Here is a 24,079-nt window from a genome sequence, read left to right on the forward strand (position 1 = left end):
CTTGCATTGGGGATTGTGCAAACATTATAATACTGAAGTAGCTGCAAAACACTGGAAACATAAGCCCGAAAGCATTATAGAAAATTATGAAATTTATACCACATGAAATCACCTATTACCAACAGTTAAAAAAATAGATGTGAGAAATCCAGATATAGTAGTCTATGAAAAGAAGACAATAGTGGCATTGATCATTGAAAATGCTACACCCAGTGACGACAGTGTCTTGTGTACAGAGAGATACAAAGTCATAAAATGCCAGGATTTGCAGACAGAAACAAGGGCAAAGTGGAAGAAGGATATCGAGATAATTCCAACGGTTCTTATAAAAAAGAATTTATAATTGTACTTAGACATGTTATCAATACATGTAACTCCATACAAATCGCAGAAGTCATTGCTGACCAAATTACGGGTGCTGTGAAGAGCACTTCTGGCTTGCATCAAAGATTGAAACAATACTAATTTCATGAACTTTAATCATACTTTGCCTTAGGAATGGGGTCCATTCCTGTCATGGTATTAGAAACCCATAAGAGTTGAAGAAATTAAAAAGGGAGAAAAGTACCAAAGCGACTATAATAATCATACAAGTTTCAAATCTCCTAACATTGGATGCAAAAGGAGGCAGTTGGCTAAGTCAAGTCTATTAGTCAATAAATAGTAATGCACTGCCCAGTAATAGTACCCCACAATTCCTCCTACAATGCAGACTGCAGACATATACACACATTCTCACACACATGGACACAAAAAAAACACAAATACATCACACATGCACTTAAACACAAACATACAAGTGCACAAACACACACACACACACACACACACACACACACACACACACACACACACACACACTTGAGCACAAACATCTGCCCGTAAATTAAGATATTGGAGAAAAGAAGCTGCTTGAATTATAAAGACAAGTAACAGAGTTTTTGTTTAGAGCATTATGTGATAAATAAAACAGTTCTACCTTGATTTCCATAATAAGGAAATGGTTCCATGGTCACTGATAAATTAAACAAGTATTGTGCGTATTTATTTTGAACTGAGTATGTTTTGTCTTTTTTTTTTTTTTCTTCTACAGATGGTGCAGGTCAAGTGTTTTAAGAGAAATCAGTTTTCAAGTAGGCTTTTGGAAGGTAGGACAGAGGATCAGTAAATGAGGTGTGGGTATAGATCCCATTATAGTAACAGTCTGAATCAGTTATCTGATCTGCATATGTTACAAGGCAATATGTAAAAGTAATTTTGGAGGTGGTTTGCTAATGGAAATGATTTGTAAGATTTAGTGCTTGTTAAGATGTTATTTGATAAATATTGCTAACAACTTTCTGCATTTTTCACATCATTTAGTGAAGGTTTTTATTTACAGTAGTTACAAGTGTACTTTTCTTGGGTGACTGTGAAACAAGGAGAGTGACTAAGCTGAAGTAGTCCATGGCGTCATTGGTATCCTAGGTTGCTATCCATATATGCCAGGCTATAGCTTGTATATTTAGAAAGATTTCATGTCTTTAGTGAGCTAAGCTAGCAACAACCTTTAAATCAGCATCATACTTATAGGATAGAAGGTATTTTAAGTTACAACTAAGGCTTTAGCAAGTATATGACATCCTGACCCCAGATACAAAACAGAAAAAAAGGGGTTGTTGCCGATGTCGATGCAAGCTAGTAACTGAGCAAATATTAGCAAAAATCAAGGTTAGCTAAAGTCATTATAAATAGCCAAATATTACAAGGTAGAGAAAGGTCTTACTTAGATGATTTTAGAAGGAATGTGCTGTTATTTGAAGGACTAGAAGGAAAGTATTGATTTATTTTTAAATTGAAAAAGAAAAATATGGAAAAATATGGTAAAATATAAATGAAGAATATGATTTTATATCACTTAGCAATTATCACAAACCATCCTAAGTACATAACCACAAATTAACTATCATACATATCTCAAAAGTGTTTCACCAGAAATCAAAGCATTAACTTTTACTTTATTAAAAATAAATGATCACTTCACATCTCTTATACAGTCAATAGTTCCCTTGACTTTTAAATGTCCAAGTTTCCTTATTAATCCTCCTCATACATTTCTCTTTTTAATCCATCTTACTTTGATTTTATCATTTTTTGCTTCTATCAGTCTAAGCCACCACTTCTCTTCTATAGGTTTTCATGTTTTTTTAACCTTGCCGGAATTTTGTAATCTTCCTGATTATTCCACAGTGACTAGTTTTGTTCCTTTTGTAGACAGTAAAACTGCAGTTGTTTGGGGGCTCAGTAGCCAATCTTCAAAATTTTGAATAAGAGATGGTATGTCAGGTACTCAGTGCCAGCTGAGTCCCTTTATTATGTGCCACAGTCACATATAAGTCTACTGATCTTGCTTCGTACTGCTTTTATGTGTTATAAGCTGAGTGCAGACAAAGAAGGGTTGGAACATGCTCTAATTTAGATATCAGGATATTTCTATACTATTGAGATCCTGGGAGCTGGGAATAACAGGTGTGATATTCTATAACACAATTTTAGTAGGGAAATTACTTGGGAGATTATGTCATTAGCATGTATTCTGAAACTTAGGATAGAGTCTAGGGTAAAGGATATTTATATTAATTTTTTATATCCTAGTAGATCAGCTGCCTTTTATCCTATTTATACAGTGGCTTAATGTAGTACAACTTCATAGAAAGTACATCACAGAGACAGGATAAAGGTTAGATGAGTTAATTACATTGCTATGAAGTTTCTGGATTGACTCGATAAATGCAAGCGGTTAGATACATGAGAATATTCTGATGTTGCTATGGCGACTCCATTTCAGTAAGCGAGTTCTGCTTTTGGTATTGTTTATGAATAAGGTACATGCAGGCACAACACCAACAAGCCAAAGAATGATCCATTACCAACAATTTCATACTGCTTCTGCTAGTATTATGGGATATGACATTACTTTCAGTCAAAGTACTTCCAATTTTCTGGAAATGACATTGATGAAATGTTCTCAGGTGATCTGGTTAAGTGAGCTTGCAGTTTTGCCCGCTTCTACTTTTTTGACAAGGACAGTTTGTAGTGCATATAATAAAGTGCAGCGGATGAGCTACATACAGTTCCATAACAACATAACAGTGACTCTTCCACCATTATTAGATGTAAAGAGTAATGCTGCCCACTCAAAACTTACGGTTTGAGATACAAATATTCTTAACACTGATATGCACGCACACGCACAACTACATGCACAATCTCAGACACACACACACACACACACACACACACACACACACACACACACACACACACACGGTATGAACATGTATTGGCAAGTTACAGAACAGCTAATTCTGCAACTGTGTCATTAGGACATGGAAGAAATGGTAACATCTAGCAAAAACCAACATAGATAGTGAGAGGACATACCAAATCCCGACAGAAGGAAGTCCAGCCAAGAAACACTCAAGACAATGAAGAGCTAAGGGGAGAACAATGCTTGCCACTGTATCATGGTTCCACTACCTGTTATACAAAGTAGCAAAATGCAGAAAGTGATGCAGAATGGTTAGTGGCATCACTTTGGTTTTGCTAGGCATTCACTTTTGTCTAATGAGAATTTAAATTCAGGCAGCTTGCTTTATTTGGTAAAAGACAGAGTAATTGAACTAGGTTCTTTAAGCTGTTAAATTACCCTTTTAGTTTCTTTCCTTTCAGACAGTGAAGATACTTTAACTCTCTAATAATGTTTAATGCTTCAATAACACTACTGATCATAACAATTAAAAACACTCCCCCAAGCTATGAACAATAGCTCATCCTTTGTTATTCATTATGTGCATTATCATCGCTAAAGAGAATATGCAGACAGAACTTCATAGGCACTTAAACAGGGAGCCTGAGAACGTCTTAGTAATGTCAGTCTTAAGAAAGTTAATATTGCTTCATCTGTGAATTTTACTAGCTTTTGTAAAAATGATATGAACACTGCATGATTTAAGGCAACTGATTAACTAAGGCACGATCCTGTAAGGTAACAATGGGGAAAATGTCTGAAACAGGTTAGAGAAAAGCTAGATTGTTCATTTGAAAAGTCTGGCCCCTCTGAACGACACAACTTAAGAGTGATGAAACCTTTTTTAAGGAAATGGTGGATTTAGTGAATAAGCTTGTCCGTGATCAGTGGTATTCATTTCTGATTTTTATTATTTAAGTGCTGTTTAATATAGACTGTTCACAATTTATTAAGGTGAAAATTGTTTAATTTATTTTCATGTTTACAAAATGTAGCATCCACCTATATAAAAACGAAACTGAAACTTTGCTTTTGACATTTCTTGAAAGTTCTACAGTAAAAAATAAGAAATGTGATTTGAGAAATATGAGTTGCAGCTCTACAATTGCTGTGTCATCATTTGGAAACATGAGAAGTAACAGGAACATAAGGAGACATGGAAATGCTTTTCATAATGGAGGAGTATAGGGCCTTGCTATACAAATGTACGGCTTATAGAGTATAGGGCCTGGCTATACAAATGTACGTCTTATAGAGTATAGGGCCTGGCTATACAAATGTAGGGCATATAGAGTATAGGGCCTGGCTATACAAATGTACGGCTTATAGAATATAGGGCCTGGCTATACAAATGTACGGCTTATAGAGTATAGGGCCTGGCTATACAAATGTAGGGCATATAGAGTATAGGGCCTGACTATACAAATGTAGGACATATAGAGTATAGGGCCTGGCTATACAAATGTATGGCTTATAGAGTATAGCGGCTGGCTATACAAATGTACGGCTTATAGAGTATAGGGCCTGGCTATACAAATGTAGGGCATATAGAGTATAGGGCCTAGCTATACAAATGTACGGCTTCTAGAGTATAGGGCCTGGCTATACAAATGTAGGGCATATAGAGTATAGGGCCTGGCTATACAAATGTACGGCTTATAGAGTATAGGGCCTGGTTATACAAATGTACGGCTTATAGAGAATAGGGCCTGGCTATACAAATGTAGGGCATATAGAGTATAGGGCTGGCTATACAAATGTAGGGCATATAGAGTATAGGGCCTGACTATACAAATGTAGGACATATAGAGTATAGGGCCTGGCTATAGAAATGTACGGCTTATAGAGTATAGGGCCTGGTTATACAAATGTACGGCTTATAGAGTATAGGGCCTGGCTATACAAATGTAGGGCATAAAGAGTATAGGGCCTGACTATACAAATGCAGGACATATAGAGTATAGGGCCTGGCTATACAAATGTAGGCCATATAGAATATAGGGCCTGGCTAAACAAATGTAGGGCATATAGTATATAGGGCCTGGCTATACAAATGTAGGCCATATAGAATATAGGGCCTGGCTATACAAATGTAGTGCATATAGAGTATAGGGCCTGGCTATAGAAATATAGGCTATATAGAGTATAGGGTCTGGCTATACAAATGTAGGGCATATAGAGTATAGGGCCTGGAAATACAAATGTAGGGCATATAGAGTATAGGGCCTGACTATACAAATGTAGGGCATATAGAGTATAGGGCCTATAGGGCATTTTGGCTAGGCTTGTTTATGCACTAGGGCCAATAGCCTAGTACCTACCTATGAACCTATGAACCTATATAAAAACTGGAGCAAAATAAACTATATTATTCACCCACATGGGTGTAGCTGGGCATACACTTTGTACTCTACTGAGTACATTTTTTTCTGAGCATTGCATCAGCATGACTTTTTTCAGGTCATATTATGTCTACAACTGTCTAAGCGAATACCTTTAACAATAGGTGCAGTATTGCTAATCTAAAAACAATATTTTTAATTGTTTTAGGGAAACAGTTGAAAATGTTACTCACATTTAGTAAGTGCTTGGGAGCAGCATTTAGAGAGATGTGTCCATTTTTAAGTGCCAGGTGTCCGAGGGGGAGGTAGCACTAACAGCTTGTGAGTGCAAAATAGAATTTGCTTGCTACACCCCTGTTCATTCATTGTGATTTGTTATCCCTCTTAACCAAGACCCTTCCATAAATGTATGACACTGGATGGTAGGGCATGTGCCCTACATTCAGCCAGCGATGCCTTGCCAACAGCATTAATTCAGTCTTCTCTGAGCTTAAGGTGCATTTTTATGTATAGTTAAAAAGTTGTTTCTGACCATTCACTGCAATTTGAACAATGTTGTTTTCAGCAGTTCTGTTAACCCTGATTTACTTAGCTGAAACATCTTCTGCAATATGCAAAACATTCCTTCACCCAAGATGCAATATCGTGAGAATAAAAGCTTACCCTACAAATGGTTAATGGTAATTTCAATGAATTCTAACACACAGTCATTTCTTCAAATGTATTATTCTTCATAGCATTTCATAGTGTATTATATATATTGTGAGAATTGTTTGTGTGAGACTGCTATGCGCAGTACTGATGACTTTTATTTTTTTCCACTCATAGGTGGTTAGTATATATAACTACAGACATGTAAGGACAAGGTTTTAGTCACAGCTATTTGAGCATGCAGCTAGCCGAGACTGGAGATGTGCTTATCTGTAGGATGCTAGCGTGATCACTTAGGCAGATATAATCAACGGATGTGTCCTCTTATTTTCTGCGGGTAAACACACACACACACTGGAAACTGAACCACAGTAGACAGGGCAGAAGCAGTTCCAGGAACAAAACATTTTTGCTCGATCTGTATTGAAAGCAATATAAAGAGAAACTAAAAGTTCTTTATACACAGCATTAGAAGGAGGCAAGGTAGTGACACAATTGAAACTTAAGAGTATCACAGTGGAATACAAGTAGGTGCAATATGTAAAAAAAAAAAAGAGAGAAAACAAGAGGTCAAGCGTCAGTATACAAAAAGTGTTGTGAGGAAATGCTGTTAACAGAAAGGGTAGAGGTGCTTGGAAAAACATTCCTGAAAAGGTATGAAAGATAAAAACAGTGTGTGATTTAGCAGTGAGGAGGCATTAGGACACCCTCATGAGTGTGAGTGTGTGTGTGTGTGTGTGTGTGTGTGTGTGTGTGTGTGTGTGTGTGTGTGCACGTGTGTGTGTGTGTGTGTGTGTGTGTGTGTGTGTGTGTGTGTGTGTGTGTGTGTGTGTGTGTGTGTGTGTGTGTGTGTGTGATTAAATATAATATAGCACATTCATCATTTAGGATCAAATCTATTGATAGATCATGTGATCCCGTTCAGTCATTAGCATCATTTTATCATGTTTATCATAATAAAATGCATCAACAATCTTCATAGTTACTACCAGGATAACCACTGTAAATCAAACTGTAGGAGAAAGAAATGGACAGCTGACCAAAAGAAAGAAAACAGGAGGAAATGCAATTGATGACCGTCTAATCATAAGCAGCCATGTCACCACAACAATTACCAACAGTAAGGAACAATACTTTCTAAATCAGCTAAAGACAGAACATTTTGGCTACTTGAAAATACCAGGAAGAACAAAGGAGACATGTCCTGCTCAAAAAATAGGTATTTGGTATTTGTGGGATTCATTAGTCTCTGAGCCATTAATGCTTTTACAAACAGATATATGCTTATTAAAATAATGTCATTTTCTTGCTCTGAAACTCAACCAGTTAATCTTTTCATCCATTGTGGGGAGACTACTAATTTTCCTGTGTGTAAATACAACAGACTGCTACAGATACTGTACGGAAGAAAAAAATGTCTTGTTCTCTACAAATACTCTAGTCTTCAGCACTAGCATTTCTTGAAATTGTTTTTATTGTAGCCATGGTTTTGAAACTCTAAAAAGACTAGTGTCATTTATTTAGTAAAACAGAACAACTGTGATCTTGAAAGTAATCCTTAGGATACAGTGTCTGTGGTCTAAACACAAATAACTCTTGCACATGCTGCAAGAAAAGAAGACAAACATAGCCTAAGAAAATCTAAAGAAACAAGTAGCTATAAAACAGTGTGATTTATTAAACATGCCATATTATCATATACTATCTGTATAGGACGTTTTTGACAGGACAAACTAGGAGTTTATAAAAACAAAAGGCAATAGAAAATTATACAGCAGAAGGCTTGTACTCAAAAAGTATTAACAAACACAACATTGTAAAGGTTTTCATTATACCTTCTTGTACAGACCTGCCACGTTTTAACTGTCACAGGCTGTGGACCCCAAAGGTTTGTGTTTTGTATCATAGATTTGTTAATGGCTTATGTCTCAGAAAATAAAGATTTTTATCAAATATGTTCTCACTTTTTACTTTTCAGTAAACTTTGGCTATAGATGATTGTCACTGCTGAAATGACACTGCAACCTTATATGCCAAAATGGTAAAAGGGGGCCGTGCATGGATGGATGGATATGGCATCTCAAAGTTGCAGCTGTGTTCCTGGGTCTATGTTTTTGGAGGTCTGAGGAAAAGGCCACATGTAGCAAACTATTTTCATATGAGAAGAGGAAGATAGCAAGAACATAAGCCCAGATATCAGTCAGATTAGGACAGGAGTGAATTCATTTTCTGCCAAATGTTTCCCATAATGTGGCTGCTACTAGTACTTTACCGCATCCCATTGTTGAAAAGTGAGAAAAAAAGAAAGTGGAAGACTGCTCTTTGTAGTGCTGGAATAGTAAATGCTCCATTCAATGCTGTTGCACAGTATTTCCAAAGGAAAACAGGCAGAAAGCCCAACTACTGACACAAAATAACACAAAAATAGTTCTTTGTTTCTCCAGAAGGAATGCTTAGGTGCCTTCAGCAGATGAAACAAAATTGTCAGGCTAATATGCTTAAGTCCATATAGTGAGAGAATATGCTAAAAGTTTAGTTAACGGTTATTCATCGGTTATGTAGTCTCCTTGAGATTTTTTAAAGCATATGAAGAGTGATAACACACCAAAGCTTAACATAACTATTTCTATCTGTCCTGCCCCAAGAGGTAGGCAACAGTTTCAAGAATTATTTTTTGTCTTTCAGAATAGAGCAATAAGGAAGGCATACCTCTCAACAGCACAGATTTTTGGAGAATGTCCAGAAGTTGCCATATATTTTTGTCCGTTTTTCATAAAATTGTAGTTTTCTGGCAAATTAGTAGTAAATCATTAAAGATTGAAGTTAAAAAATAATGACAGACATTTGAGTTTCAGAATTCATACCATTCAGAATATCCAGGCTAATGCAAAACTTGTTATTCTATTAACTGTCTACGTTTACAAGAGCAATATTTAAAAATTGCCCTTATTTTTGGGCCTTTGTCCTACTTTTATTTATGGCTTTGTCCCAATTTCTTGCTCTAAAGGGTTGAGACGTATGGTCTGAACTTCCTTCTAAATTTATGTGAACAGAATCACAAGCTGTAATTCAATATATCAGGTCTGTATCAAATGCATCACAGCACAGGATCACAAGCTGTAATTCAGTATATCAGGTCTGTATCAAATGCATCACAGCACAGGCTTCAGTGTTTGTTCAGGGCATACATTGCCAACATGGGCATTGTGTGAATTGCTTAGACAATAGTTATGATGACAAAAAATTAAAGTATCCCTCATATTTCTTGAACGTCCCCTAAACGTTTGTAAATGCTAATAACAGTGACCTATCACTTCTACATATGGATATTGCAGTATCTGTAATTCAAAACATGTTAAACATGGAACAGTACACATAACTTCAGCCCTTTAATTTGCACATCAAATTAAATACTACAAATTAAAATTTGTAATTCTGTATATATATATATATATATATATATATATATATATATATATATATATATGTTTGTATGCATATATATATCTTCTACATATTTTAAACATTTTCAAAAATTAATTAATTATTTCATGGTTGCTTGATTAAAGCACAGAGCTTCTGAACTCTAGACATAAATCCAGCTGTCCAATAACTCCCGCAGTGTCAGGTAAGCACCTGGCTACATCATGTACTGTTTTCCTATTTGCCTCCTACTGAGACCATCAGATGCAGGCAGCAAGTTCTTACTGTGAGCTGTGTCTGCCAATTCTGAGCCTAATAAATCATCTCAGCACTGACTTCACAAATCCTCACTGTATATATACCAGCCCCTGCAGAGTTCACATTTCCTAAACTACATGTTTTTTTTCCAGATATAATATTCTTCCTTTAAAAGTGGGTGTCCTCTTGCTTTGCATTTTAAATTATGCAGTTCTGTGCCATGCTCTCTGTTCACAGAGCAATTTAATTCACACATCAAGTATGAAAACATTATTTATTTCTATATTCCATAGTATTAAATAAATGGAAAGCACGCCTTTTGTTTGGAGTGATCATGGATCTGAGAACTTATTATCCAACATTTTCTGCAGTCCATGCAACCGTCACAAGCAAGTGGACATTTTTGAGTAAGTCTTTGGGAGACAGTGGTTAGGTTAGTGAAGGGTCTACAATGTGCAGCACTAGCTTTTACATTTCAAAAGTGCACACTCCTGTACTCTTAGATAGCAGTACAAACAATGGACTAAACAAAAAGCCAGAACTGTGGTTTTCATAGTGACCCTGGCAGGTGAGATCAAAGTTCAGTGAAAGTGTCACATCAGTCACAAGCAGCAGTAACATGAACTCAAGTATCTCAGCAAAAGACTGCCTCTGTGTTACGTCTTGCCATTCTGAAGTAAAACAGAAACACTTCCCTTTACAGTTAATCACATCTCACAAAGGGGGTCCAAGGCCTGATTATTAAGTTCTAAAATGTCATAAATTCCATCCCCAAATATCAGGCAAATGCAGCTAAATGTTACATATCCAGTACTAATAATGTGGGAGTTTTTCATCAAGATGTGACTGTACAAATGGTCTTGCAGGCCAGCACAAAAGAGTTATGTTCTTTAAATGCATGTTATTGTACCTCTAGCCTTCCTTCCTTGAGATATCATGAAGAGATACTGTTTTTAAGAGTATATGGTATCACATGCATGCATTGCAGATTAAAACATCATTTATCAGAAACCTTCATTCTTAACCATTCTAATGTCAATTGAGTGTGAGCATACATGCTGATGTGATTCTGCTTAACGTCATCACTATTTCAAAACATGAATCAGATAATGCCAGCCATGATATGTTGTAAAAAGGTTTGCTAACAGAAAAAAGTCTACTATATTTTATATTCCTTTATCTAGTTACTGAGTAGGAAATCTGCACAATTCACTATGATGCTGTAAAGTAAATCCTTTGTTCTTTCAACTTTAAAAGCATTAACAAAAGGAGATTCATTACAGGCAGCACTGCCATTTTAGATACAAAGATATATTACAGTCTGTTATAGTGACTCAGTAACTTGCATTTGAATGGACATGGAATAAGTTTTTTTTATGCACAGATAACGTAAAATGCTTTACTAGACTAACCACTTTTACAATATAACACACTCAATCTTTTGGGTGCCTGAGCCCTGCTTTAACAGTCAGTCCTAATGAAGGACTTCAGTAATGTAAACTATAACAGAGTAATAATGTGAAACCCATATTAGCCCCCAAAAAGTTATCACATCACCTCCCATTTTAGTGCGTACCATTTGATAAGTAAGGAATTTTACCTTTTTCAATGTTTCTTGTAAATGCAATCTAGCCATAAATTTACTTCAATGGACAGGATGGGAAAGGTTAAAATAAAGTTACTGTTTCCTGTATTTTTAAATCACAGTAGCAGATTAGATGATTAAGGCTGTGAGATGCAGTTCCTGTGGTACAGGGATTGATTTCATCAGTCCTAGTTGCATGTTTTGTGACCATGAGCAAGTCATTTGACCAGACATTGCTCTTGTTTATCCCTGAAAATAAATGGTCTGTCCAGTGGACCCATCTGGTTAACAAATGGTTATTGTTATTATTACTACTACTATTATGATTACAGTTCCAAAATGCTGAGTGCTGTGAATTGGGCGGCTGCAGTGGTGTGGCGGTTAGCATTGCTGCCTCACAGTAAGAGGTTTTCTGGTTCGATCCTTGGCTGGGGTGCCTTCTGTGTGGAGTCTGCATGTCCTCCCTGTGGTCACATGGGGGTGTTCCAGTTTCCTCCCAAAGACATGCTGTAGGTGGATTGGACACTCTAAATTGGCCCTAGGTGTGAATGTGTGTGCCTTCTGTGGAAGGTTGGGTGCTGGGCTGGCAACTCAACACTGTAAAACTCCACTGCCAATCACGAGCAGACAGGTGATCCACTGTGGTGACCCCTAACTGGGAAAAAGCTGAAAGAAGAATGCTGAGTGCTGTGAAATCCTATAAAGTTGCATTCTGGACCAAATTACTCACTTAGCTCAAACTCTTATTTCCCCTTAAATTTACAGCTTGCATTATTTTATTTTAATGTGGACTTTTATGGTGTTATAGACTAGGAATATGCTTTTATTCGACTTATTTATGAAATACTGTTAAATATAGTAGAATCGTCATGGCTTGAAATGTAAGAGTTAATTTAAAAATGTATGTTGTTTCAGGTCGAGAAAGTGAAATTTCATTGCTTCATTAATCATAAAAGGATGGCCTTAATTATAAATGAAAATAGATGAAAAGTAGACAGCAAATGAAAATTAAAGAGCAGCAATCTGCAGGAACACAGTACTGCATCCTTAAATTATCTGGGAGTTTTAGTAGAGATCACAGGCAAGGTTTAGGGCACTAGCATCTCAGGGAGGACTCTGACATACAATTCAAACTTTAACTAGACAAGACTAGGGGCTCATTCCAAAAGACTTCTTCTCAGTGTAAGTGACTTTTTAGCATGAGAGCAACTCTTTTGAAATGTGTCCCCAGTGCAACCATGTTTATAGGTAGGCATTTCACTGAATTAAGTCACTTACACTAAGAGCAAGTCTTTTGGAATCAGAGCAGACTTACCCTGAGAGCAAATCTTTTGGAATCAGGCCCTAGCTACTTTCACTTTCTGAACAGAAACAAGTTAGTGAATAACAGGCAATTACTCATATAAATACAAGTACCTCTGCTTATTGACTATAGAAGTCTAATAAAAGAAACACCATAATGAATTTCTTCATAGAGAGGGCTGGAGAGAAGAAATGATACTTCTTCTTCTTTCGGCTGCTCCCATTAGGGGTCGCCACAGCAGATCAACTGTTTCCATTTCCTCCTGTCCTCTGCATCTTGCTCTGTCACACCAACCACCTGCATGTCCTCTCCCACCACATCCATAAACCTTATCTTAGGCCTCCCTCTTTTCCTGTTACCTGGGAGCTTCATCCTTATCATCTTTTTCCCAACATACTCTGCATCCCTCCTCAGCACATGTTCAAACCAATGTAATCTTGCCTCTCTGGCTTTGTCTCCAAACCTTCCAACCTGGGCTGACCCTCTAATATACTTATTCCTAATCGTGTCCATCCTCGTCACACCCAGTGCAAATCTTAACATCTTCAACTCTGCCACGTCAAGCTCTGACTCCTGCCTTTTTGTCAATGCCACTGTCTCCAACCCATATAACATAGCTGGTCTCATTACCCTCTGGTAGACCTTCCCTTTCACTCTTACTGGTACTCATCTGTCACAAATCACTCCTGACACTCTTTGCCACCCACTCCATCCTGCCTGTTCTCTCTTCCACACTCACCATTACTCTGAACTGTTGATCCCAAGTACTTAAACTCATCCACCTTCCCCACCTTTACTCCCTGCATCATTCCTCTATCCTCCCTCTCATTCACACACATATATTCTGTCTTAGCCCTGCTGACCTTCATTCCTCTTCTCTCTAGAGCATATCTCCACCTCTCCAGGGTCTCCTCCACCTGTTCCCTACTCTTACTACAGATCACAATGTCATCTGCAAACATCATAGTCCATGGGGACTCCTGTCTGATCTCGTCTGTCAATCTGTCCATCACCATTACAAATAAGAAAGGGATCAGAGCTGATCCTTGACGTAATCCCACCTCCACCTTAAACGCATCCATCATGCCCACCACAGACCTCACCGCTCTCACACTACCCTTGTACATATCCTGTACCACTCTTACATACTTCTCTGACACTCCCGACTTTCTCATACAAGACCACAACTCCTCTCTAGGCACCCTGTCATATGCTTTCTCTAAATCCACAAAGACACAGTGCAACTCCTTCTGACCTTCTCTGTACTTCTCCATCAACACTCTCAGAGCAAACATCACATCTGTAGAGAAGAAATGATACTTAAGTTTGATATTTAAATAGCTTGAATGACTAATGGTACCTCTCCAAAGTATAAAGATATTTGAATATTTCATGTTAGATTCTTCATAAATCAATGTAGTGAACTATGCTAGATTATCTATGTGCCACTCTAGCTTGATCCCTTTCCTTGGGGCAGGGAACTGCAGTCATCAGACAGTAAATATTAGCTGGAATAGTCATAAGGCATCAGTGTACTTTAAAATTAGTGTTAGGATAATATAGCTTAGTGACAAAGTACATTTTGAGCTTCCTAGAAAATATTTTGAGCAATACAGGGTCTCATGTTTACTTATTGTTTATATGTTAGATTTGTTTACTGGTTTTCATATATTTGCCTGAAGGATAGTAGAGTGCAGGTAGGGTCTGTGGTGGCAACGAAACTGATGGTGTGATACTTAGAAGAAAAAGGTACCATCAGAGGACAAGGGAAGGAGGGAAGTGGTCAGGAAAAAAGATGGAAAGCAGGTACATAAATGGATAGGATATAGAGAGACGGTCCATATGACAAGGGGAGGTATAAGTTCTGCATGATTGCCACGTTAGATAATCATAAGAAAACAGCGTATAAAAGGCTTAAAATACAGACATATATGTGTTTTGTGTATGTGCATGTGTGTGCATGTGTGCGTGTGTGTGTGTGTGTGTGTGTGTGCGTGTGTGTGTATGTGTGTGTATATATATGTGTGTGTGTGTGTGTGTGTGTGTGTGTGTGTGTGTGTGTGTGTGTGTGTGTGTGTGTGTGTGTCCGCGTGCGCGCACAAGTGCATGTGGTATGTGCAGCTTTGTTTTGTTGTGTAAATGAACAAATGCCAGTGCATTTGCAAGTACATAATTTTCTGAGCCTTTGTTTTTGTGAATATGTATTTATATATGTGTTAGGTGTGTGTTGATTAGATGTTTGTACATCTTGGTGTGTTTAAAGTTGTTATTTAGTTATTATTGGCAGTATCATTTTTCCTTTCTTTTCTTTCCTTTTTTTTGCAATCTCCATACCGAGTGAATGACAGCAATGTTTGTGTCTATTTTTGTTTAGTGCATGGCACTGGGATATTAAAGTGTTGGTGTTATGTTGTTTACAGGTGCCATGCCTTGCTCTGTGTGTGTGTGTATGTGTAAGTAGGAAGTTGAATGGGAAGGTTATTTTGGGGTGTAGCAGGGATTGGAAACATGCTTTTTCCCTTTCTTGTGCAGTGCTGGAGTATATATATATATATATATTTATATATCTATCTTAACAGTGGATGTTGGGGTGCAACAGGATATTCTTTCTAAAAAAAAAAAAAAAAAGATTACTAGGGTTGTGTTGCTGTGTATTTGTGGTTTGTGTTTGGTGCTGGTTTTGTTTTTAATCTGTAATTATTGATTGAGATATATATATATATATATATATATATATATATATATATATAGATATATTTTTTTTATTTTACATTTGTTAACCGGGGGTGTCTGACTGAACCGAAAAGGCCCTTTTTCAGCAGAGGCCTGGGGAGAAAAGCTCCACGTAGAAAAATTACAGATACATTTAGTTATTTAGACATGATCAGTATACACATAAATTACAAAATACATGTTTATACAGTGGTATGCAGCACATCAACAGTTACAGTGGAGAGAACAAACAAAAAATATTAATTTAAAAATAAAGTTAATTCATAGATTTGTGGTGTACAGATGAAATTTGAAACATAGGTAGAATACATACATAGTATACAGGTACAGTACATACATTGTAGATTGTACATATCATGTATGCATACAAGGTGCTCTGTTGTACTATTAAATATGAATTAAACTTGCAGTACTAGATACTTACTGCAACTGGAATTGCAGGAGTGTGCCTGAGTCATGTGTAATGCAAACACATCAAAGTGAAGCCATTTTCATTTTCACACATGATAAACTATGTGCATTTGTGATCTTTTTTTCTAATTTTTTGTGAGCAATTTTGAAAATCGATGGCATTCGCAGATGGTTAAGGTCTTTATCACATAGATACAAGATATACAGGGTTTGGTTCTTACCCCAGATTATTGGCTATGCTTAAAATGGCCCTTCAGTACAGTTAGCCTAGTATTCTCCTAAGAAACTATCTCTTGACATCTTTGCCCCAGTCTTTCAGCATGCTGTCTGTATGATTTCATCTCCCTACTCATGCCGTTGTGCAGTTCTGTAGCTGACAGTGCCTGCATTTATATCTTACTGAAAATGTGGACCAGGAATTTTATTTTATTTATTTATTTTTTGAAAAATATGATTTGTTTAAAGTCCAAAACATTTATTTCCTTTTGTTTACTGGGAAAGTCTGAGCATACAATCCCATTTTAGCAGTGGTCCGGGAAGAAAAGCTCCATTGTAAAAATAGTATATACATTGCAGAGATACATAGAATTATAATAGAAAAAAAAAAATCACATAGAAGGTGGATAACAAAAACAATTACATTATAGAAACAAGATATAGGAATGGAAAGTATTAGAGAAATAGACCTTTTTAAAATATTTGTTTTAACTTTTATTTATTTAATTAATTTTAATGTTTTTATCATAGCATAATGGTATATTTTCTTTAAAGGTGGAAGCACTTAACATAAGAGTTCCTGAGCCAACCCAAGGACTTCAAGACATGAGAAGAAAAATAACCCTAACAAATTTCAGCTTTTTAAAGGATTCTTTATAATATAACATTTATTTATTTATTTATTTATTTATTTTTTATTTTTTGCCAAATGCCTCCAAATGGCTTGGTCACTCATGAACTATGTAATCACTGCCAAGAAAGAAATGCACAATGTATACAAACGAGCTCATGAGGCCTGTTACATAAACAGCATTTTGAGAAATAACACATTTATTGCCATTTTCTGAAAGTCCGTTAGAAAATAATAAAAAACAAATTAGAAAAGCAAGCCATTAACTTTGCACTTTCTTTTGCAATGTAACACTTAGCAGGTGGTTCATACATGGCTACTTTTTAATATTCTTTTATCCAAAGTTTCTCTTAATATCAGTAAAGCCTTATCAGGCAGAAACAAAGAGATATTTTAGTAGAAATTCAGCTCATTGTATCTTTCAGATTACCACAGAAAAGTGGAAGATGTTATTTTTCTGCACATGAAGGTTAATGACATTATGAAACAAGAAACAATTTTGCCAAAGAAGCAAGCAGCATTTAAAAGTTTTTGCTTGTAAAATACAGTTAAAATCATTTAAGTGTGTCTGTCCTTTAGAGGGAACAATTAGGCAGTAGTGCAAACCAAGTGTCTTTTCTGTAGTTTTCTTTTTTTTTTGGGAGACTTTATTTCACTTTTTTGTATGCCAAGTGGTTTTCTATGTATTCAATAATTTGTAAATCTCTACATCTAGAACTCTGTAAAACCTAAGATTATCAACCATGAAAACATATATTATCATCCTAGTTTGTGGATTTCCAATGCAAGTTCCAGAATCTAACCTTTCCAGGAGCATTTCAAGTAGCCATACTGAGTTTTGATGTCCTCATTTGTATCATGGCATGACTTGCTCAGCTAGATTGTATCATCCATACTCAAATGGCCTTAGGCATCCATTTATGCACATTTGAATTGTCAGCAGAGAATCTTTGCACTACCTCCTTTAATCAGGAACAGCCACTAATTCTTGTGTTTAGGGTTGCAAATCCTTGTTGTTTCAATGCAATATACCTAGAGGCTCTGAAAACCTTGAAGTACCATTGTTTCTTCCTGCACACCTGTCTTGATCTGTCCTTTGCCCTGAAGGTGTACAGCTGCATTCTGACTAGGTGTGATTACTGGTCACCTTCCATTTCCTACATTCAGGGCTTATTTCTTTGTGGACGTTGCCTTCTTTGCTTCATTCATTTAGACTGCATGAACAGATGGTTGTTTTATTTAAGCAATGTGGTAAATGATACATGTAAAGTTCACACACATCTCGTACCTACAGCTGCAGATTATCATCATGTGTCATAAAATGTGTCCCTGTTGCAGGAAGATTTTTAATTGTTTTTTTATTTGTTAATGAACTCTGACATTCTGCATATTTACATTTATTTATTGAACTTTGCCATTTTATTTATATATATATATATATATATATATATATATATATATATATATACATATATATATATATATATATATACATGTGCAGGGTGATTCTGAAGTTTTCTTTAGTTAACAAATGATACAATGTATCATGATAAGACACTATAGAAATGTGAGCACTGTTATTGCTTTTTATGTGGTGGCCTAATAGTCACATTATTCTAAAATTCTAATAGGTTCATAGGTAGGTACTAGGCTATCAGCCCAAGGGCATATGTAAGCCTAGCTAGCAAGGTACCATAGCTTACGCCACCCAAAAATGTTATTTTCCTGTGCCACTGTCCAGCAGAGACACAGAAGTGAACCCCGGGGTGTATTTCCTATTTCCCATCCACTCATCAAGATTTTTCTTGAAGAGTGCTAATGAAGAACTTTGCTTGACATAGATGGGTAACTTGTTCCAGAGTATAGGACGTCTCTGGGACAGGAATCTATCCCTCCAGCATGTCCTGTTTATTGTGGTGACAAGGTTTAGGTCCCTAGAGTGTGTAGCTTGGAGGGATTGGGATTTATTTAGGTGTAGTATGTCCAACAGTTCTGGGTTTGACATAGCTTTATATGTTAGACAGAGATCACCTTGGAATAGGTGATATGCTACGGAGTAAAGCTGGAGTTTTTTGAGGCGGTCAGTGTAGGGCATTTGTTTGAGGCCAGTAATCCTCTTTGTGAGGTACTTCTGTGGCGTTTCTAGCTGCTGCAGATGTCTTGTGAGGTACACTCCAAAAGGGGCATTGTACTCTATAATGAGTCTAATGAGTGAAGAGTAGAGGGGAACAATGACCTCTTTTTTCCTGGATGAGAAATAATAATAATAGTAATAATAATAGAATTTGGCCTGTACTTTGTGCTAAGACAAAAGTATTATTTGTTTGTGTATAGTTTAGTAAACACCTATAGACTAGTAAAGAGTTGGTCAGTTGTAATCCAAAACTGGCTCATGCATTTGCTTCTGAAATATCACTTAGCACACACTATAGCTGATTGTTCTTGGGCAGACATTTTTTGGTACGATGTTTCCAGAAAGGTAGTGATGTAACTGAAAGGAACTCATTACAATGGGTTTCAAGAAAACTGAGAAAGTTGTTTCTTAGTACAAATCATGGGCATGGGATGCTTCTCAGCCACAGCCTGCAAAACGCACAACAGGAACACTGTCCAAAATGAATGCTTCTCTCTAGTACATCACTCTGTCTTTTAACACATTATATTACAAAACTAACAAATATTGGTAAAAACCTTATTGATTTACTAAAACATTTCATATATTTATGCTTGTGCATATACAAATACATTTGTGAATATGTTTGGTATCTACTTCTCTGATGTCTAGGCCAACACGAAGGGACTCTGGCTGACAAAGTTCACAGACTATTGCAAGTTGGGAGCTTTTTTTAACTCCCCAAGTTATGATGACATCCTACAGAAACACCTCACTGAGACCAACGACTGGTGTCAGAATCATGGCATTAAGCTCAATGCCAAAAAAATGTGTCATCATCCTCTTTGGGAAAAACCCGGTTCCCATGAATTACCACATTGATGGTAGTCCACTGAACACAGAAGGTGTTATAAGAGATCTGGGAACACAGATTGACAGCAACCTATCTTTTGACCACCACATTGCCACTGTGGTCAGAAAGTCCTTCTATATGGCACATCTCATTACTAAGGGTTTTGCATCCAGAAAGAAAGAGGTTATTGTCTCCCTCTACTCTTCCCTCATTAGGCCAGTCATTGAGTACAATGCCCCATTTGGCATGTACCTCACTAAACACCTGCAACAACTGGAGAGGCTGCAAAAGTATCTCACAAAGAGGATTCTAGGCCTTAAACATTTGTCCTATATGGACAGACTCAAAAAACTCCAACTATTCTTTGTCTCATATCGCCTACTTAGAGGCAATCTCTGCTTGAATTACAAAGCCATGTCTGACCCAGCTCTGTTAGAAATGCTACATCTAAAGAAATTTCAATCCCTCCAAACCACATGCTCCAGAGACCTCAACCTCATTACCACAATCAACATAACATGTTGGAGGGACAGGTTTATAACTCAGAGACTGCCCATGCTATGGAATAGACTTCCCATACATGTCAAGCAGAGCACCTCACTGGCCCCCTTCAAAAGAAATCTTGATGAGTGGATGGTAAATAGAAAATTCATCCCAGGGATCACTCCAGTGGCTTTATTTGACAGAGGCACTGAGAAATAAGGTTGGGTGGCACGATGTCAGGATAATCGTATGGGCTAGGCTTGTAAAGGCTCCAGGGCCATTAGCGTAGTACACACCTATCAACCTATGTAACAACACTTGTAATTCCAAAAGAAAAAGACACACACACACGCACACACACACACACACACACACACACACACACACACACACACACACACACACACACATATATATACACACCATGCACAAACACACATGCGTGTGCACACACACTCGCATACACATATACAAGAAAAGATAACTGAACTCTACCTTCTTCTTGGCCATTAGTCACAAGAAGGTTATGTTTGGGAATAATATTTTCACCTACCTTAGTCCTGTCCCATGGAGTAATATGCCACAACGGGTTCATGTCTACGGATCGACAACTTACTATATCGACATCCACTTCACTGACATCTGAAATAATCAACACAGCGAATCACAGACATTTAACAGGTAAGAGATTTAAATTTCGCAAATCATGCCTACCAGACATGCATAACACTGCCATACTTACTAAAACATGGTAGGCTTGATTAGCGAAATTTAAATCTCTTACCTGTTAAATGTCCGTGATTCGTGGTGTCGATTATTTCAGATGACGGTGAAGTGGATGTCGATATAGTAAGTTGTCGATCCGTAGACATGAACCCGCCACAACATATTAAGGATATTTTTCATTAGTGTGACGTCAACACGGATTTAAAAATTCACTAGAAGCTCAGCTAGCAGTGCGGATATGGGGTCTCGTGACGTCTAACAAGCCTGCTTTTCATTATAAACGAAGGTAAAGGAATTGTCTCAAAATTAATATTTACTTGAAACATTCACTTTCTAACAATATCATAGAGGATTATGAGCAAGTGTTTGATCGTAACTGCTTTATCTATCTTTGAGACATAGATGCCAAAAAATACACCTCCACGTACACCAGTTAGGGTAAAAAAAGGAAAAAAGTGAAGTGTTTTGCTGGCTTTCATAAGTGATAAAACAGTTAAAACACTGTCAAAAAGACAGGAACACTCGTCAGGACATTGTGAGAAGGTCAGGGAACAGATTGGAGGCGAAGGAGGTAGAAATGCAACTGTTTTTTTACTTCTGCCAGTATGGTTTGCTATCTGCACTATCATTTGTGAATTACTAGTGCAAGACGTGATCTTAACAGTGCATGGGAGAGGTTAACAATTGTTAAGATTAGGTGTTGTGCTACTGAATAGGGAACCTCTTACTTTGAGCTGATAACACTATCTGCTGCACCACAATAACCTTTTCAATATTGTATTATTTGCTATATCTCTTACATACATCCTATGCCAGCTTCATATTAAATGTATGAACATTTTTATTCTGTTCTGACAAATCTTACCCCAGTCCAATTCTGTTATGTAATAGAATTAGCAAACATTACACCAACCATCCTTTCTGTCTATGTTTACATGTTGAATGCAAAAGTGTTCCCTGGAAGGACCATGTGAAACCTTTACCATTTCTCAGAGCTCTGTCACCTAAACTGATTGCCTGAGAACTAGCCCCATTTCTGCTTCTCTGCTGGTGCATCTACTGAAACTGTACCTACGCCATTGGCCTTGTACAATATTGATTGTAAGCTAGTTCTCATCTGTTTAACGTTTTTTTCAAAACCACTGCCATTCATGGTATATAAGTAAAATAAGATTTGTACATAGCTAATGAAGTCTTGGTAATTTCTAAAACATTCCCTGCAGTTTAAAATATCGATAACATATTATATTTATTTTTAAATACAGAAATGCTGGTAGTCACTAGTACCCATTGTGCCTTCTGCTGCTGAAACAGTAGCCATAGGAAAACCAGATCAGAGTGTAAAGGGTTTTTATTATGTGTGAGCCAGTTTGAAAAGACCTTGTAACTTCATAAAGAAACATATGTATAGTATTATCTGCAGTTCAATTTATGCATTGTAGTAAATAGTCATGCCTTCAGAATGCAATGAGCAGCTGCTAACATACACCATCAATTACTCCTTGTCAGCCTGACTCAAAGTTTCCTTCCATGCATTTGCTCCAGTCTTCACAGCAGGATAATAAGAGGAGCAAGCCGACAAGTTGTGAGCACTGACATTTCCATTTAGCAAGCAATGAATGGGAAAATATTTTCTTTGGATTATCAGCTGGCACCCATGTGATTTTTTGTTTTGTATTTTTCACAGGCTATCTTTTTTTATTCTAATAGTCCAGTTTGTTTTCAGTTTGACTGAATTATAATCTATCTGATCTAAACTAATCTGATGAAAGTGCTTTTTACTAGATATGAAACAGATCCAAAAAACTGCTGACAGAAACTAGGAGACATTCTGACACAGGCATTTTTAACAGACTGCAGATTGCTGGGGAATGCATAAGGGACAGAAACTGACAAAAGGTGTCCTGTTACCCAAAGACCCACTCTCTTCACTGTTTGAGCCCCTCCAGTTCCACAGACAGAACTGGGATAGCAGTGGAAGTTATCCCAGACAAAAAGAGAGGGATGTTTCCACATCTATTGTGACAAGCATGAGAGATATACTGCAGTAACCAAATAATTGATGCTATTTTCTAGTTAGCAGATTTTATGGTTTCCCAGCTGGTGTCTGACCTCATTGCCTTAGTTCTGACTGATGCCTCATAACAGTAGCATTTTGTGTTAGTCTATATTGTCACATGCAGAGTATTAAATAATAAAGGCTCTTTGTCTACATCTTCAGTTGTCCATTTCAAGTTATCTGCCTTCTCTGAGTTTGTCAGTAAATACTTGTAAGTATATATATATATATATATATATATAAACAATAGTACACGGCAACATTCTGATCAAGATAAACAGTTTGTTTGCTGTACATATGCTGATTGTAATTTCAGAGTACAAACTGTAATGGGTAGGAAGTGATAACAGAGAGAACAAGTCATACTGCTGCACATATTTTAGTACTCACACTCTGAAGATTTCAAACTTTTTATATCATCTGATGGTTGCAGAAAACTGGCATATCACTTTGTTGTTTTGATGATACACATGAACAAGACTTACAGGAAAGACTAGGAATGTATCAGTTCAACACAGGTGTACCTATTGCAAACATCCCCCACCTTTGAAAGAGTATGTGATTCCAAAGCACACCACCCACTTTGGCGATCTGTTTCATTTGGATCCTTCAATGCCACTGTAAGGAAATATGTTACTAAAAGGAAATCTCTGTCTTCTTCTCTTTCCATTTTCCAGTAACGTTTCTTTCTATATTTTTTATTTTCTAATTATTTTATGCACTAACTCATTTATCTTAAAATGTTCATTGGTGATGCTCCCTTTCCAATTGGTGTAACACACTGAACATCACTGATCTTTTTACTCTCTGCTCTTAAATGAGATTGTCAAATTGTGTTTCCATCTTTGAAATTTTTCTCTGTACTTTGCTGCTTGATATTTATTTATTTTTATTTATTTAACATTTGTTGACCGGGAAAGTCCGACTAGGTTCCACAGATCCTGTTTTCAGCGGAGGCCCGGGGAGAAATGCTCCAGAAGCATGTTTTTTTAGAATGTGGGAG

The sequence above is a fragment of the Protopterus annectens genome, chromosome 14.part0 (assembly GCF_019279795.1).
Source record: "Protopterus annectens isolate FY-2018-M chromosome 14.part0, PAN1.0, whole genome shotgun sequence".
Lineage (NCBI taxonomy): Eukaryota > Metazoa > Chordata > Ceratodontiformes > Protopteridae > Protopterus > Protopterus annectens.